A 15,193-nucleotide genomic window follows, 5' to 3' on the forward strand; every position below is an offset into this window, starting at 1 on the left:
GGCAAACTGCTCTAGAATGAGCAAAGGTTCATTTAAATTTGTTCTGTAATTTCTGAGGTGTAAAATTCACATGAGGTTTAGTCCATTGCTTAATTAAAAGGCAAACGGTACCTGGAAATGTATATCACGTAGTCAGAATTAATTGAAGGTGTCTACCCGCTCATATGAGTTAAAGGGGTGTTGCTCCTCCACTGGCAGCTTTAACCAGTGGTGGATATTCCACATTTTTACAGCAGGGTCCAGTTTCTTCATATGATTACTAGTGATAATTACCATAACGCTGTCATATCTTAGTGACTTAGAAGGGATAGGCGTATTAAACACTGGACCGGGATTTGAATTTGCAACACTTCAAATTGCTCTCACCACATGATCACGTGGCCAGATAAAATTACAGACAACACACATCTATATATATGTGTGTATACATAATTTCAAATGTCCTTATACATCTCTATATGTGAGGGCTAATGCTGTGTGTGGTACTTTCCAAGCCAAATTATGTGAAACGATTAGGCAAGTTGAAGCATGCCCCTTCTACCCGAATAAGTAAGCCACGGCGAGACATCCAAATGTGAACAGGTTCTGCCTTATGTACACACGCAGACCCACGTGCCCTTACAGCAAATGTAAAGAATAAGGTCCATGCATGCAATTTTACTTTCCCAGTTACCACATTAGGTCCTGTTATAGTCACATATGTTGGGTAAAAATATCATACAAGACAAATGGATCTGGTTCACTTAGTAATGCTGGCTCACCCGGGCAAATGGGTGTCCACTTCCTCGGCAAGGCCAAACTATCGGCATGCACTGACTAGTTGACCTATTACTCTATAATTGTGCAGCACTGTGGTTGGAAAATGTTACTCGCAAATATGAGGCAAGCAAGTTTAAATGCGAGTCGGGGGTGGTTGCCTTGATCCATTATTCAGCCAGTGTAGGACGTGTGTACTGTTGTATTGAAAGTCAATAGCAGTTGACCATTTTGAGAGCCACTCACCTGCCATAGGAATGTGGAATTTCCCCTGCCAGTTAAGAGCCATTTATGGCCACGACCCAAGGCTTGTTTGTTAAGCAAGGTGATAAAAATAACTCTCGATTACTCTTCAAGTAGTGTACCACCCCATTAAACCTTTGCCCTTTGTGGCATCAACTCACAAATATGAAAAAAGAAACAAGATTCGACAGCATTCCACATGCATCGCATGCCCTTGAAAATAGAACTTACCACACAAATAATTTAACAATGCAGTGTTACATTACTTCGTAATGTTACATTTTACGTGATTTTATCTGCACAATATCTTAAGATACATTTTGTATTAAAATACCACGAACAATTTTTATTTTCCTTCATATGTACACAATGTGCACCCTGGGTACAATGCTAAGGCCACATGCACTCGCCATATGGGTTAGCCAAGGTGAGACAGGCACACGACACACTCCATACAGCAAGGACAAGCTTCTTAGATCAGCAAGTCCATTTCACAAAGGTGGTGAGAAAAGGCTGCCGCAATTAAGAAAGCTGTTTGAGAGGGGTAAACTGTTTCAAAGCACTGAGCTGGCACAACTAAGATCCTGAGTTCAAATCCAGGTTTCAAATAGCTATAAATCAAATTAGGTTCTCAAGGATGGTAAGTTGAAGGTTTATGCACAGTTTCTAATGACTTTTATGAATATTAAAATAATCTTGGATTGTCACTTAATTTGGCAAATGCCTTATGTGAGGACTGTATAATTTTATTTGATGGAAATTGTGATGAATGCTTTTTGCAGAACATATAAGTGTGAACAAGAGCTTCTTGAATGAAAGGATTATAAATGTGGTTCTATGTTGTCTTCTAATGGGAACAAATATTCTCACATGTTACATGGCTCACCATAAAAGTTAAGAAAAAACTCTTTATTGCATGACATGGTACCAGTAGCAAAAAGTAAACTGGGAAAAGCTGCCCAATTAGAACTAAATACCTCTGATAAAGCACAGATATGGATTCATATTACCTAACATCAGTGGCAACGTAAGGCATCGCTTTGCAGAGGGTTGCATGCCACTTAACTGCTACAATGGTGCATCTACAGATGCCCTGCACAGCTTTATTCATCACTTACCCCACCGCTCATGTCACGTACCCTCTTAGCTCAGTGCTCGAAGAGGGCTCTCTCAAAGCCCAGAAACCACGAATAACGATGAATAGTGAAAAGCAGGGAGGTGTTGTATTCCATTTGTGCTGCTGGCATCATTTTATGAGATTAAGATATTTTCATTCATAAATGCAGTGAGCAGTACATCACCTTGTGTCAGAGTAGAGCCCCATAAGATTATCACAAAACCACTTATTAATTCACTGGAATAGGCCTCTTTAATGCACAGTTTATGCACCTTTATACATGTTCTACAGGGTTTTTGTGTCACGTCAACCAAACAGAAAAATAATTATAAGAACTAAATTATGCCGAATTAAGTGAAAACTAAATTTGAATGTAATGTTGTTTGTGTAATTATTGGTAACTAGGCTGAGGGCATTGACCTGCATACAGTATTTGTGAATCCAGTTTAAATTACAGGTGGCTGAAAACCGGACTCGAACCCAGGCCTTCGGCAGTGCTGGCCTCGTGACCCCTGAACCATCTGACCATCTCTAGCTTTTTAGCTGAAGGTTTCTTTACAAATTCACACTCGATGAAAATGTCGTGATTAATCCACTTGCATAAATCATCACATGGAGACAGAAATTACGTGGCACATGCAAAAACACGAGATTTACACAAGCAATCTAATTTGCTCTGCTACACCAGCATGTTAAATCATTCGCTCAAATCAGATTAAGAGCTTTCTTGCCTGTCTACATGCACACTAACTACAACCAATCACTTTCAATCTCTTAAGGGGGGGAGAACAATAAACACAACAATACAAAAGTTAGTGCACTGCCTCACATGCGTAGGTGTTTATCCGTTGATGGTCCTTGTGGAAATTCCACAGTTTTATGACAGGCACAAGTCTATAGAGTCACCACCAATAAGAAGCTGCAGCAGGTGGTAACAATCCCATAGATGATGGGCTGGGTTGATAATAGCCCTCTTTTACACACGACCGATTTTTACGAGGCACCAATCACTCAAATGTTTGAGTGAATTTGCTTTATTATCCTTTTGTTTTATATACTCCTAGTGCTTTATATTCTGCCAGAAATTTGACATTTCTAATCAATTATGTCTCTACAGGTCACCTACTGTCAAATTCCCACAGTAATTCTCATTTATCAACGCAGAAGGATGATGGGCTGAGTAAACTAGAAATTGAGAAACCTGTTCCTCGACACTAGCGAAAACTCCGTCATACTTGTCAGGTGGCTATGCCAACAATACAGCATTAAGTGAAGGAAATGTAGGTTAAATGGAGTTTAAATGGGCCCTTCGATATGAAATGACCTTTACGTTATTCGCCATCTGTGAATATGATAAAACTGTGTGGGCCTCACACTGACATTGATCTATGCTAAAGGTCTATTAATAAAGCTCTTATTGCGTCATCATGATACATGTCAGTGAAAGCCAAACCGGGACGTAATTTCGCTTTCAAATACAGTGTACATGTTCTGCTGCATTCAAACCCACCACTACTGCACATGGTGTGTATTTTGGTCACATTTGACTACAGCCATATAAGTATTGATACCCTTTTGTAATTATATATCAATGATGAATGTTGCTGCACTAAACCTTTAATTTAAGATATAAAACAAATGTGACAAGATATCCATTTCAGGGACTTGGCAGAAGTGTAAATGCAAAGATTGAAAAGTATTTACCAACACCATCATAACCATTTACAAACATTGCCTTATATGCTATAAAACAATCGGTAATTGGTTGTTTTGATAAATGGTCCTCCAAAGGAGGGTCACAGCTTCATTGCATGGAATGTTAACATCTCCAGAGTATAGTTTTCTGTCAAAATGTCTCTGCCGAAACAAAGGAGGAGCTGTGCTCATCTCTAAGCAATAAAAAAAATCAATATTTCTGACAGGGTTCAATGACTACATAGGACACACACTGTTGACTCACCACATATGGGAATTAATTTTACAATACTTTGGGAGTAGTTTTAATGAATGCAATAATATAGACAGTTGATAGTTATTTCACAGCTCCGCCTCGAGCCACAGCACTATTTTTTAGGTTATGGAAACTACAGATAGCAAGTTGTGGGAAAGAGGCCAGTTTCATGCGAGTCTCATCTGCCTCGCTTAAACCCGTTAACCATGGCTTCACCTATCCACTTTTGTCAAGTGCAGATAAGATACTATTATGGTTCATCACAACAGTAGTTACACCATCATCATCTCTGAACTGTTTTGGTGATATCCCCATCACACACTACTCACTGACATGGTGAGTTTGTGGTGGATAGGTAGATTACTGCACTCGTTTAACTCTCTTATCTAAACTTAGTCATACTTGAGCAACCACCATTATGTTTAGTACATTAGCATGGCGGTGGTTAAACAGTGTATCGTTACGATTATTATATTTGTTTACCTAGGAAATGTGAGACTCATGACTCGTTTTCAGGAGGGTACTACCAATTTTTTCAGTCGGGGACAATGGCTACTATTTAAAATCTCATTTGAGTAATTTCAGGGTAATTTTCTCATTTGGATCATGACACCAGCACTACAATGGCATACTCTTGCAGATGATACCACTGGATATTTAAGGCCCATGACTGCAGGTGTATTGTAAACATATGCACGTTTACAATACACCTGCAGTAATGACCAGAACGGTTGTTTGATTCAAACCTTGAACCTCTGCAATGAGCGGGTGAATGCACTACAGCTGGGCCACGTCACCACCTACATTAGTTGGATAATTATCATCTCTAACGGTCGTAAGACCACAGGACTACCTCTCACCCACATGAACACTTCAAGTCCTTGGTGTCACTTTAGCTACACACAGCTTGACCTACAAAGTGAGAGTTCTTAAATTCATCTCTAAGAACTAGTATGATTTTTTTTGGAGACAGTAATATTTTATTATCATTGTCTCTAGATATAAAGCAGACACTAGCTTTTCTAGGTAAAATTTGCTTTTATAATTAACTTTGCAGGCTTATGCAGCCTATTGTTCCAGAGTACTCAGTGGAGGGGGACAGTGTATGGTGGTGGTTAAGCAAGTTATCATCTCCATTTCAGTTTATAAATGACGACACCTCAGGCCACGACCGCTAGCCAAGTTGTCAAACATGTTTATCATTACACATTTTATAAGGTCGTGCTCATTACAGAAAAAGTGCTTGCCATAAATGAACCACAATACCTTGCCGATTTTGTGAAGGAACATAAACCATCACACAAACTACGGTCAACCATAGAGAAAAGACTCACTGCATCGCGCTTTTCCTTCGAATATTAGGAAGCTACATGAGCTATGCACTTTAAAATTAAAAAAGTAATTTCTTTAGAGCTGCTTTTTGTTTTTAGTCCGTTGTCCCAACCCCGTGAAAGAAGTTAAACATCAATACATTTCAAAGTGGTGACACTGGTTAAAATGTTTGACTCGCAATCACAAAGGCTGAATTTTCCTCTCTGAGGCAGTTGCCAACGTAGCCTGCCATTCTCCTGGTGTAAAAAAAGTACAGTATCAATTTGTGGAAATTTAACGATGGTCATCCTGTGAAGAACAAGGACCCTGCCACAGCAAATTTGAGTTTCTAGCACTGGCTCAGTGCCATAAAAAGTGCACCGCCTTCCCCCCCCCTCGATCATAGAGATATATTGACTTTTGTTGACTTGAGATTGCACAGCGGCCCCATCACCAGTATCACGACCGGGTGCCCCTTTCCAAATAGGGCCCCTTTTGCTCAAGCGTTTGAGATATTTACCAACGGCAAAGCAACTCCCGGGTCTTACATCACCCAAGCAGTCGTGCGATAGCGGTCTTTCTTGGGACGCGAAACAAAGAGTTGTATTCATCTGATTATGTTGATGGGGGACTATAGAATTAAAACGTGCTGGGTCAGTTTTTTTTGTGTAATTTTCCTTGGCGTGCAGGCGCGAAACGAAACAATGGTTCCCTTGATATCACGCCTCTTAAAAAGGTAAGATATTGGCGTCTCGTAGACATGGAAGGCGCCAAAATTAATTATCATGAAACGAAAAGCTTATTTTGCTTGAATACGTGCTGGTTCAACGCTATTCGTGGTCATTGATGAAGGTCTCCCCACGCGGTTACCATCCCTCATTATATGCGATTTGAACAGTTTTTTTTTAAACACAAGATTCTTAAATATATATCCTACACAAAACGCGGACAAACATTTACACAAGCCCCACACGTGTTCCATGAAACGCAGTGCCTTTAATTGAAAAAAACGGCGTTTGGGAGCAAGGCAACCGACTCAACGCGTCTTCCCACAAAGAGGTGGAGTCGCCTCGCCACGTGGTGCTAATCTTACCGATCCTGGAGCAACGATGATAATATACAACGACGGCAGAGCTAACCGTCAGCGGAATATAACTGAAGTACTTTACACGAGAAGGCATGCTGCTATACTTATAGCCAAAACACACCGGTTATATTGAACACGTTAGATTCAGGTACCCGAGTCTCCACGCTCAAATGAGCAACAGGGTGGCATGTAAGTCTGTGGGATGCCAAAATGTTGGATAGTTATATGAAAGTGTTGCTTATTTTATCGACCACAAATATATCATGGGTTGAGCCAACAGTGATCGGAACATGCAGGTCATTCAGGTTAGGTCACAGTGTCTCCCTTCTCAAATGAACGATGTGGGAAACCCTTCGCAACAGCAACCGAACTCAGCTCCAGCTACATAAGCCAGAGACGTTGCCAAAAACAATAATCACACAGTGGACAGCACTATTAATACTATTAATATCGGCAAACAGAATCGGGCCCAAGTTCACCCAAAAGCAGCACCACCACCAACAATGTATTATTCATCAAAGGGCGTTCATCATTTCAACACGGGGATCCAGGATGGCCTTCAGACACACGACGCCGTGCCAAGCAATCGACACCACCGTGGTCAACTGAATAAACGGCTGGGGACGACCACCACGACGGGAGACCCGCGCCTCTCTCCGTCCATCTCCTCCACCAGGCCGCAGCCTCATCCTGCGCCTCGCCTAGCCCCTATCACCTAACACAGGAGCCCAGAGCGGCGGGGGGAGGGGTGGTGGGGGGGGAGGTTGGTGGTTTCTGAGGGGGGAAAAATCGTCATGTTCTCAAAGCCATGTTGCAACCGGGGCTTCCCTGCGCGTTCCGCTGGTCCCTTACCTGCATCCACACGCAGGCGGAGGCGCGCTCCAAGCGAGCGGGAGCCGTGAGGACGCGGAGCGGCACGCAGCCTCTCGCAATATGGCGGTTGCTGTCGCTGGGCTGCGGGACTACCTGCCAGCATCCCGCACTCCGATTGGCCGAGCCCCGCGTGACGACGCGCGGCTATTGGTCGAAGGCGGGACGCGAGGCTCGGTCGCACATTGGCTGAGGCGCGCGTAAGGGGGCGGGTGATCGCTGATTGGCTGACGAGGAGGCGTATGCAAATGACCCGCCCCTTTGTAAACAAACCCCGTGGTAAACAGTGGATTGGATCGATTCGTCGATTCCGATTGATAAATTCAATAGCTGACGATACATGCGTACAATAACATGTGGGGAAACGATAATCATCGATACTTAGATTCACTTGTACTAAAACGATTAAACTATTTACCACTGAAGCAAGCGAAAAGGGCCTTCGTCATCTAGCAGTGGATTGATCAAGGCCGATGGCTCCGAAGCAAACCTTGACGCTAAATGGGAGGATGATGGCACGGACACGAGCCGATAAGAAAAGAGTCAAAATTAAGTGACTTCAAAATCTAATTAAATGTTAAGAGCGCTCGGATGGTGATAATGTACTCCAGTAGCTAATGTGTGAGCCCAGTGAGTGAGTTCAAGCTTACAGACAGTATCAATTACAGGATAGGCAATACTCTAAACAATGTCAATACATTCGGCAATAACTGCCTGAAAAATGAAGAAGGCCCATTGCCCGAAACATCGCCTTTTGTATAAATATACTATTGTATAAATATATAAATATACAATAGGCGATGTTTCGGGCAATGGGCCTTCTTCATAGTAAATGTCAACGCAGTACATATAATTGTATGCAGACACTAAAATGATATCAGTATAGTACCACCATCAAGTGTGCAGTGATGGTGGAGATTTTAAGAACGTAACCAAATACACATGGACGTGCTATGAGGCCCATTCCCCGAAACGTCGCCTAGTTTTATTAATTTTAAAGCCGCAGTGTTATTGACGAATGGACCGATGTATTTTTTTGTTCAACTTCATGGAGAGTCCACTGCTATGCCACCATCCTTCACAATCCATGCCGTACATATCTTGTAATAAAGAATCTTCAACAATGTTGACAATCTGAAGTGATACCTACCTACTTACCTATATTGTCAACTATATGTTTGCCTATCTGCCTGCCTAAATACCTGCATACTCATTAACTACCTACCTACATACTCTGTGGATCTTTCGGTAAAGTCACAGAGGTCGAAAAATAATAGATCACGACATTTCGATCGCAACACAAGCAATCGTAATCAGGTGGGACAACCACAGCAAGACAGAACTTCTGAAGTAGGCGAGAGATCTGCCGTGGCACGAGGTTATATAGTGTAGTGTATAGTGTAGTGTATAGTAGGCCTCGGCAGTAGGGGGGGGAGAGAAGGGGGGGGGGAGGAGGCGGGGCAGAAAGTGGACCCCGCAGCTGCACCCGGGTCACTGGAGTGGAGATCGGAGAGAGATGCACAGAGAGAGAGAAAAAAAGACAGAGAGTCGGAAATAACAGCTGACATAGTCAGGTAGGATGGAAACATCACAGTCAGTTAAGACTTTATCTGGTTAATAACGTCCTTCCAATGATTGCTCAGTTTGTACCCATCTTCTCAGGTGAAGTTGTGTCTGTGTTTATATATCTGGATGGCTTCATTAACAAATCTCTGATAATAGCCGGTGGGTTTGCAGAGTACCTTCGTCTTGGAAAAGTCAATTTCGTGTGAGCCCACTGCGTTAAAACAATGATCAGCAACGGCAGAGGTATTGGTCCTACCGTGTTTCAGATCTGCCTTGTGTTTGCTAACGCGGTCCGAGACATGTCGTTTCGTTTTCCCAGATGGTTGTCTTCCCATGGCTGGGGAGACAACCATCTGAGGATCCAACCAATACCATCACTTTGCCATACATAGCAGGGGTTACCAAAAAGATTTCCAAAATCCTAAACAAACACAAGATCCAGGTTCGTTTCAACACAGTACACAATCTGTGATTTGATCCCATCTGTAAAGGATGTGATTCCTGATATGCAATACCCTGGTGTCTACAAACTAAGTTGTGGCTGCGGCAGCAGTTACAGTGGGGAAACGAAACGACATGTCTCGGACCGCGTTTGCAAACACAAGGCAGATCTGAAACACCGTAGGACCAATACCTCTGCCGTTGCTGATCATTGTTAAAACGCAATGGGCTCACACGAACTTAACTTTTCCAAGACGAAGGTACTCTGCAAACCCACCGGCTATTATCATAGATTTGTTCATGAAGCCATCCAGATATACACAGCCATCCAGATATACACATAAACACAGACACAACTTCAACCGAGAAGATGGGTACAAACTGAGCAATCATTGGAAGGACGTTATTAACCAGGTAAAGTCTTAACTGACTGTGATGTTTCCATCCTACCTGACTATGTCAGCTGTTATTTCCGACTCTCTGTGTCTTTCTCTTTCTCTCTGTGCATCTCTGTCCGATCTCTACTCCAGTGACCCGGGTGCTGCTGCGGGGTCCACTTTCTACCCCACCTCCCCCCCCTTCTCTCTCCCCCCTACTGCGAGGCCTATATAACCTCGTGTCATGGAAGATCTCTCACCTACTTCAGCAGTTGTTTTTTGCTGTGGTTGTCCCACCTGATGACGATTGCTTGTGTTGCGATCGAAACGTCGTGATCTATTATTTTTCTACCTACGTGACTTTACCGAAAGAACCAAAGAGTATGGATTCCTGCAGTCACGAAAGCTTCAAATCTAGATTTTACCGACGTATAGTATTACCTATTTACAACTACCATACGTATCCCATAATAGGCCACATAACCCACCCCTGCTATTGCTGAATGGACAATATAAAGTAAACTATGAACTAAACTAATTTGTATATTCTTATATTCTTATAATATTTATAACATTCCTACACATTTATATTAAAAAAAGAATTCTTACCAGTTATGAAGCTCTTTTTCAGAAGCGACATGGCCACAAATCATAGCTCAACGAAGTGGCTTATCGTGCTTAAATGTAAAGCAGCCAAATACTCTAAATGTGTGTTTCTAAATGTAGAGAGAAATACCAGAGGATCCGGAGAAAAATCCACGCGACCACAAGAACATACAAACAGTAGCAGATTAATGTAGAGGGGCACATTAAAAAAAGCAGTCATTGTAGCAGGACATTGATAAAACTCACGTGTTGTTTCCACCAATGAGGAAATGGATCCCACATGCTCACAAAGTCATCAGAGGACAGCTGTGCGATGAACACATTTAAATGCCCTGTTCAAATTTATCATCTCAATGTGAACTTAGCATGTCTCCTTCACACGTCGCCAGTCGTGTACGCAAATGTCATCGTTTCGTTTGCGCGTTGATTGTCGCGGTCGAGGATTGTTCAACTGAGTGGCTCCCTTTCCGTGTTGGCTTGAGAGCCAAGTGAACGGCGCGCCGAGTGGGACCGATGTGCTGAGAAGTGCCGTGTTCGTGACGAGTGTTGCCAGCAGCAATCAATGTCCCTTATGTAATCTCGCAAGAGGTCATCGAGATTTTATGACGCTCACACACCAAAAAGAAACGCGTAACCAATCGATTATCTATGGGTATGATTCAGCATTGTTTAAAAGTCGGGAAATGTCAGGGCAGTGTTGCTCATCTGCATTGGCAGCCGTTCAGCCAAATGCACACATTTCACATTACCATGGCAGGGACCGGTCTCTCTATCAGACAACTGCTGTCGATTCCCATCCAAGAAGTGGTGCTCATTGTATTGACCCCGCACAAAAAAACGGGGCTGAGTTGAGTGCTCGAACCACCACCATCTGGATATCTCTGAAGACCCCCGGCGATATCAGTTAAATGCAGTGGTTTGGGAACCGAACGGATACATCGTTGTCCAGCTATCTTGTGTATTAAATGTTTTGTTATAAATATATTACAGACCAAGGAATTACACACATTAGAGACAAATGGACTGTTAAGACAACTGTGCTTCGACAGGATATGTCGATAGTTGGGATTAATTGAACGACGATGTCGTACACCTGAGATCTAGGAGACGGAGCGATGAAATCGCCTCTTGTGCAGGTGCCAGATGGATCGTCACATCGCAGGACCCGTTCGGATTGCAAGTGAAGGGGGTGTTACCCAGGATAGCTTGAGATGTCAATCGTAAATTATGTTTGCCACAGCCAGGATTCGAACTCAGCTGAGCTGGGTTCGTAGCACAGTGTGCTAACCACTACGACACCGCTGCACCCCACGTGTATATTACAATTTGCAATAACAATCACACAGAGTCATTGTTGAACGAGAGCTGGCCCTTTATACACGCTTTGCTGTCGAATATGCTTTATTGCTCAAGTGTCTTTTTTAAAGTGGAGCTAAAATCTCGAAGTAGCGGAGGCTTTGTCTGATATAATGCTCTGTTAACTCTATATCCAGGACCTATTGTTTGTGTCGTGACATCGGGGTTGTCACTGTATGGTGCCGGCCTGGAAGGGCCGTGACGTGCGATGCATTGCCATCGCGTACACCCCGTGGTGGGTGTAGTACCAGCCCTAGCGGAGCTTAGTGAGCGCTGGGATAGCGCAGGCACGACGCATAGCGTGCAGTGCGGTCTCCCACAAGGGAAAGCGGGAGAGTGTCAGCCCAAGGACAGGGTTGCCTCGGGCCATGGCACTCTGGTTGACCCTGCAGACACGTGATCCGGAGTGTCCACAGAGAGGCCCCCAGGTGGGGGGACTAGGGGGTGATCACGTGTCCGGGGAGAGCTCTCGAGAGGGATCGAGGGGGAGCTAGAAGGCTCAAGAAGGCGGACGGGGCCAGGGGCGGAGCGGCCCCGACCCGTGGGGGGATATAAGGCGGGTCCCTGAGAGGGACCAGGGTCGCTGCATTCTACAAGCTGGAAGCTCAACAGCTACAAGCTGGAAGCTCTACGTCCTACGAGGCAACCATGTGGTCGCGAACCCGAGTGAGGGCCCCACCCTTCGTAGCAGTAACTCCTCTGTATAGGGTAGTTAGCTGGGTGGTCACCACCCTAGGCTGTATCTGGTGAAGGGGCAGTTACCCGTTTGTGTTACAAATAAAAGTGTTGCCTCTAAAAGGAACAACGTCTGCGACTCAGTTGGACTCACTACATTTGGAAAATGTCAACTTTTCATGAGCACAAACATCACCCGATGCCCAAGCAGGCTCGACAGCTGTGATTAGCGCCGTGGTGTAGCCGGCATTTGCTATTCACGCTCTGCCAGCTTTTAAACACTAACACGTGCCACTCAATACTGCAATTATTCTTTGTAATAAAATGTTAGCCTTCATTTAATGCAGTCGAGTGCCAGACTTCTTGAGCGGAATTTATGCTGAGTTCAACCACATCACAATATTACGTGCGCATGCTTAACTATGCTTACATGATCCGCTGCTGGATGAAAGCCTACCTACACCGTCGCTATCCCACAATGCGTCCCTCCCCCCCCTTGCACATGGGCCAAACTCATCGCTACATCTCTGTGGGGGTTGTCCTCTCAGGCGCGTTCTGTCCTTTGGCTGTTATTCCATCACCACTCTTGTCCGCCTGCCATCAATCATTCTCGGGATGTGTCGTGCCCAAGCTAACTTACTTCTCTCAACAGTTAATATGACGGCTTTCCTATGCCATGTCAATTGTAGATTGTTCACCACACTGATGAATGCGTGTTGATGACGGGGTGCTGGCTAAAGTAGCCACTCGAGACACCCTATTGGGTGACTTTAATGCCCGAGTGGGTCATGACGCAAACAACTGGGCCGGAGTGATTGTAAGGCATGGGCCAAATCAGCTAAAAATAACGAGTTCAAGGAAAAACATCTGCTGGACTACATAGTGATAGAACAGCTGATGGGGGGCCATGTACTTGACACCAGGAACTACCGTGGAGCTGATCTGCCATCTGTAAGATGACAAGCTTGTCATTCTTCCACTGCGGCGGTGGACGTCCACATAGGACCATAATACAACTCACAATAGCCTGGTCTCAGCTAGCTGACGAATGTTGCAAGTGAGAATTTCATCATCGCTTGCAGCTGGGGTTGGGATCGTCCCCCCTCCTCCTGATGGCGAGGGGAAATGGGTGAGATTACGGACTGTGGCTCATTCTGTTGCAATGGTTACATTGGGTACGCAGTCCACACCTCCCCAGAGACCATGGTTGATAAAGGTGTTCCAGCGAGTTCAGAGAAAGCGACAGGCCCACTCCCACCGTCTACAACATCCCAAGTCGGAGAATGAGGAGGCTTACCGCAGCCTTCGCTCGGAGGTAAGGAGAGCTGTGCGGCGCTGCAGAGATGAGTGTTGATAAGATGGAATCTGCCTCGGTAGCCCGCGATCACTCTTTAATTTCATCAAAAAAGTAACTTGCAGTGCCACACCTATCACCATCTTGAAGGGACAAAAGGACGATCCGATCTCCAACCCCCAGGAACAGGTGTGCAGATTTGCAGATCATTTCTGTGAGTTCTTGGGGAAGGGGAAATCCCTCAGCTTAGATAACACCATGGGGCAAGGTGGAAACAACCATGCTGGAACTGCCGTGCCTCAATATTGGAAAAAGTAACCACCCCGTGATTGGCTGGCTGAGGTGCCATCTGTTGAGGAAGTAGGAGGGGTGATCAAAAGTATGAGACCAGAAAAATCACCGGGCAATGATAATCTCCCAAGCAAACTGCTGAGGGTGGATGGCATCTATGTGCAGACCACCCTATATGACATCATCACAACTGCCTGGATGACAGGACGGGATTCGCAGAGATTGGATGATGTCCTTGTGGTCCCCCTCTTTAAGAGGGGGGTCGTACGGATTGTAACAATTAAAAGGGCATCTCCCTCCTCAGTGTGCCAGGATATGTCCTGGCAAGGATTATTCAACATCGCCTTGCCAGGCACGCTGAGGAGAGAGAGGCTTGCATAGTCCAGGGCGGTTCTGCACAGTTGCCATATTCTCTGTATGTCTGTTACAGCAGAGGTGTAAGGCATTTTAACGGACCTACATCTCTGCTTTATTGACCTGGTAAAAGCCTATGATACCATCAGTAGGCCCAGGGCTCTGTGTTTTTCTTCGTGCTTTCGGGGTCCCTAACTCTTTGTTCAGAATCATTAAGGACCTTCATGGTGGTGGGCAGGCCCAAGTAAAGTTGCATGGCCGGGAATCAGACCCATTCACTTTTCACCTTTGGGTGCGACAGGGATATTCTCTGACTCTCACATTATTTTACATATATTTCGACCACGCAGTTTGAGAAGTTTTCCATGGCTGAACCAGAGGAATTTATATCTGGTACAGATACAATGGGAGCCTGATCGGCCCCTTAGTCACCGACGATTCTCGCGCACAATATTTTGGACGATTTTTTACCCCCCATCGTCACACGGCGTCACAAAAAGTCAGACCCCCCCTCAAATATGACGTCACAAAGCTCTGCCCCTCCCCAAAAAACATAAAACATGCTTCAAATCGCTTTAAACTATTGTCATTGTAGTGCGTATTTAATGTGTCGCTGCACTCTGATGTTGTAGGAGAAAACATTTATTAAAAAGTCTATTTAATTACGTAGAACGTGTTGTCTATATTTATTTAAAGTTGCGCATTTTGATGTGACGTCACATTTCTCACCCCCCCCTCGTCACACATCGTCACAAACGTCTGACCCCCCCCCCCCCGAGGTGCATGACGTCATTTATGGACGGCCCCTAATTTCACGTGTTTACAAATCACTTCACGTAACCCCCGGGACATTGCCACGGACCCCCTCCCCTGGGTTGAGAGCCACTGCCTCTCGGCT

At 44.6% G+C, this 15,193-nt stretch overlaps 1 protein-coding gene across 2 annotated transcripts in view; it reads right to left on the reverse strand.

Annotated features, from left to right (window-relative positions):
* LOC144946543 (CCR4-NOT transcription complex subunit 6-like) overlaps nucleotides 1-7,437 on the reverse strand; it is a 59,579-nt gene extending 52,142 nt beyond the window's left edge. Inside the window, exon 1 of one of the 2 annotated variants that reach the window (XM_078875526.1) lies at nucleotides 7,318-7,437. The gene's annotated coding sequence lies outside the window, so the exon portion shown is untranslated. The remainder of the gene's footprint in view (nucleotides 1-7,317) is intronic. The other variant, XM_078875527.1, reaches the window with a different exon arrangement.
* Nucleotides 7,438-15,193: the final 7,756 nt, after the last annotated feature.

Source organism: Lampetra fluviatilis, chromosome 41, assembly GCF_964198595.1.
Source record: "Lampetra fluviatilis chromosome 41, kcLamFluv1.1, whole genome shotgun sequence".
NCBI lineage: Eukaryota > Metazoa > Chordata > Hyperoartia > Petromyzontiformes > Petromyzontidae > Lampetra > Lampetra fluviatilis.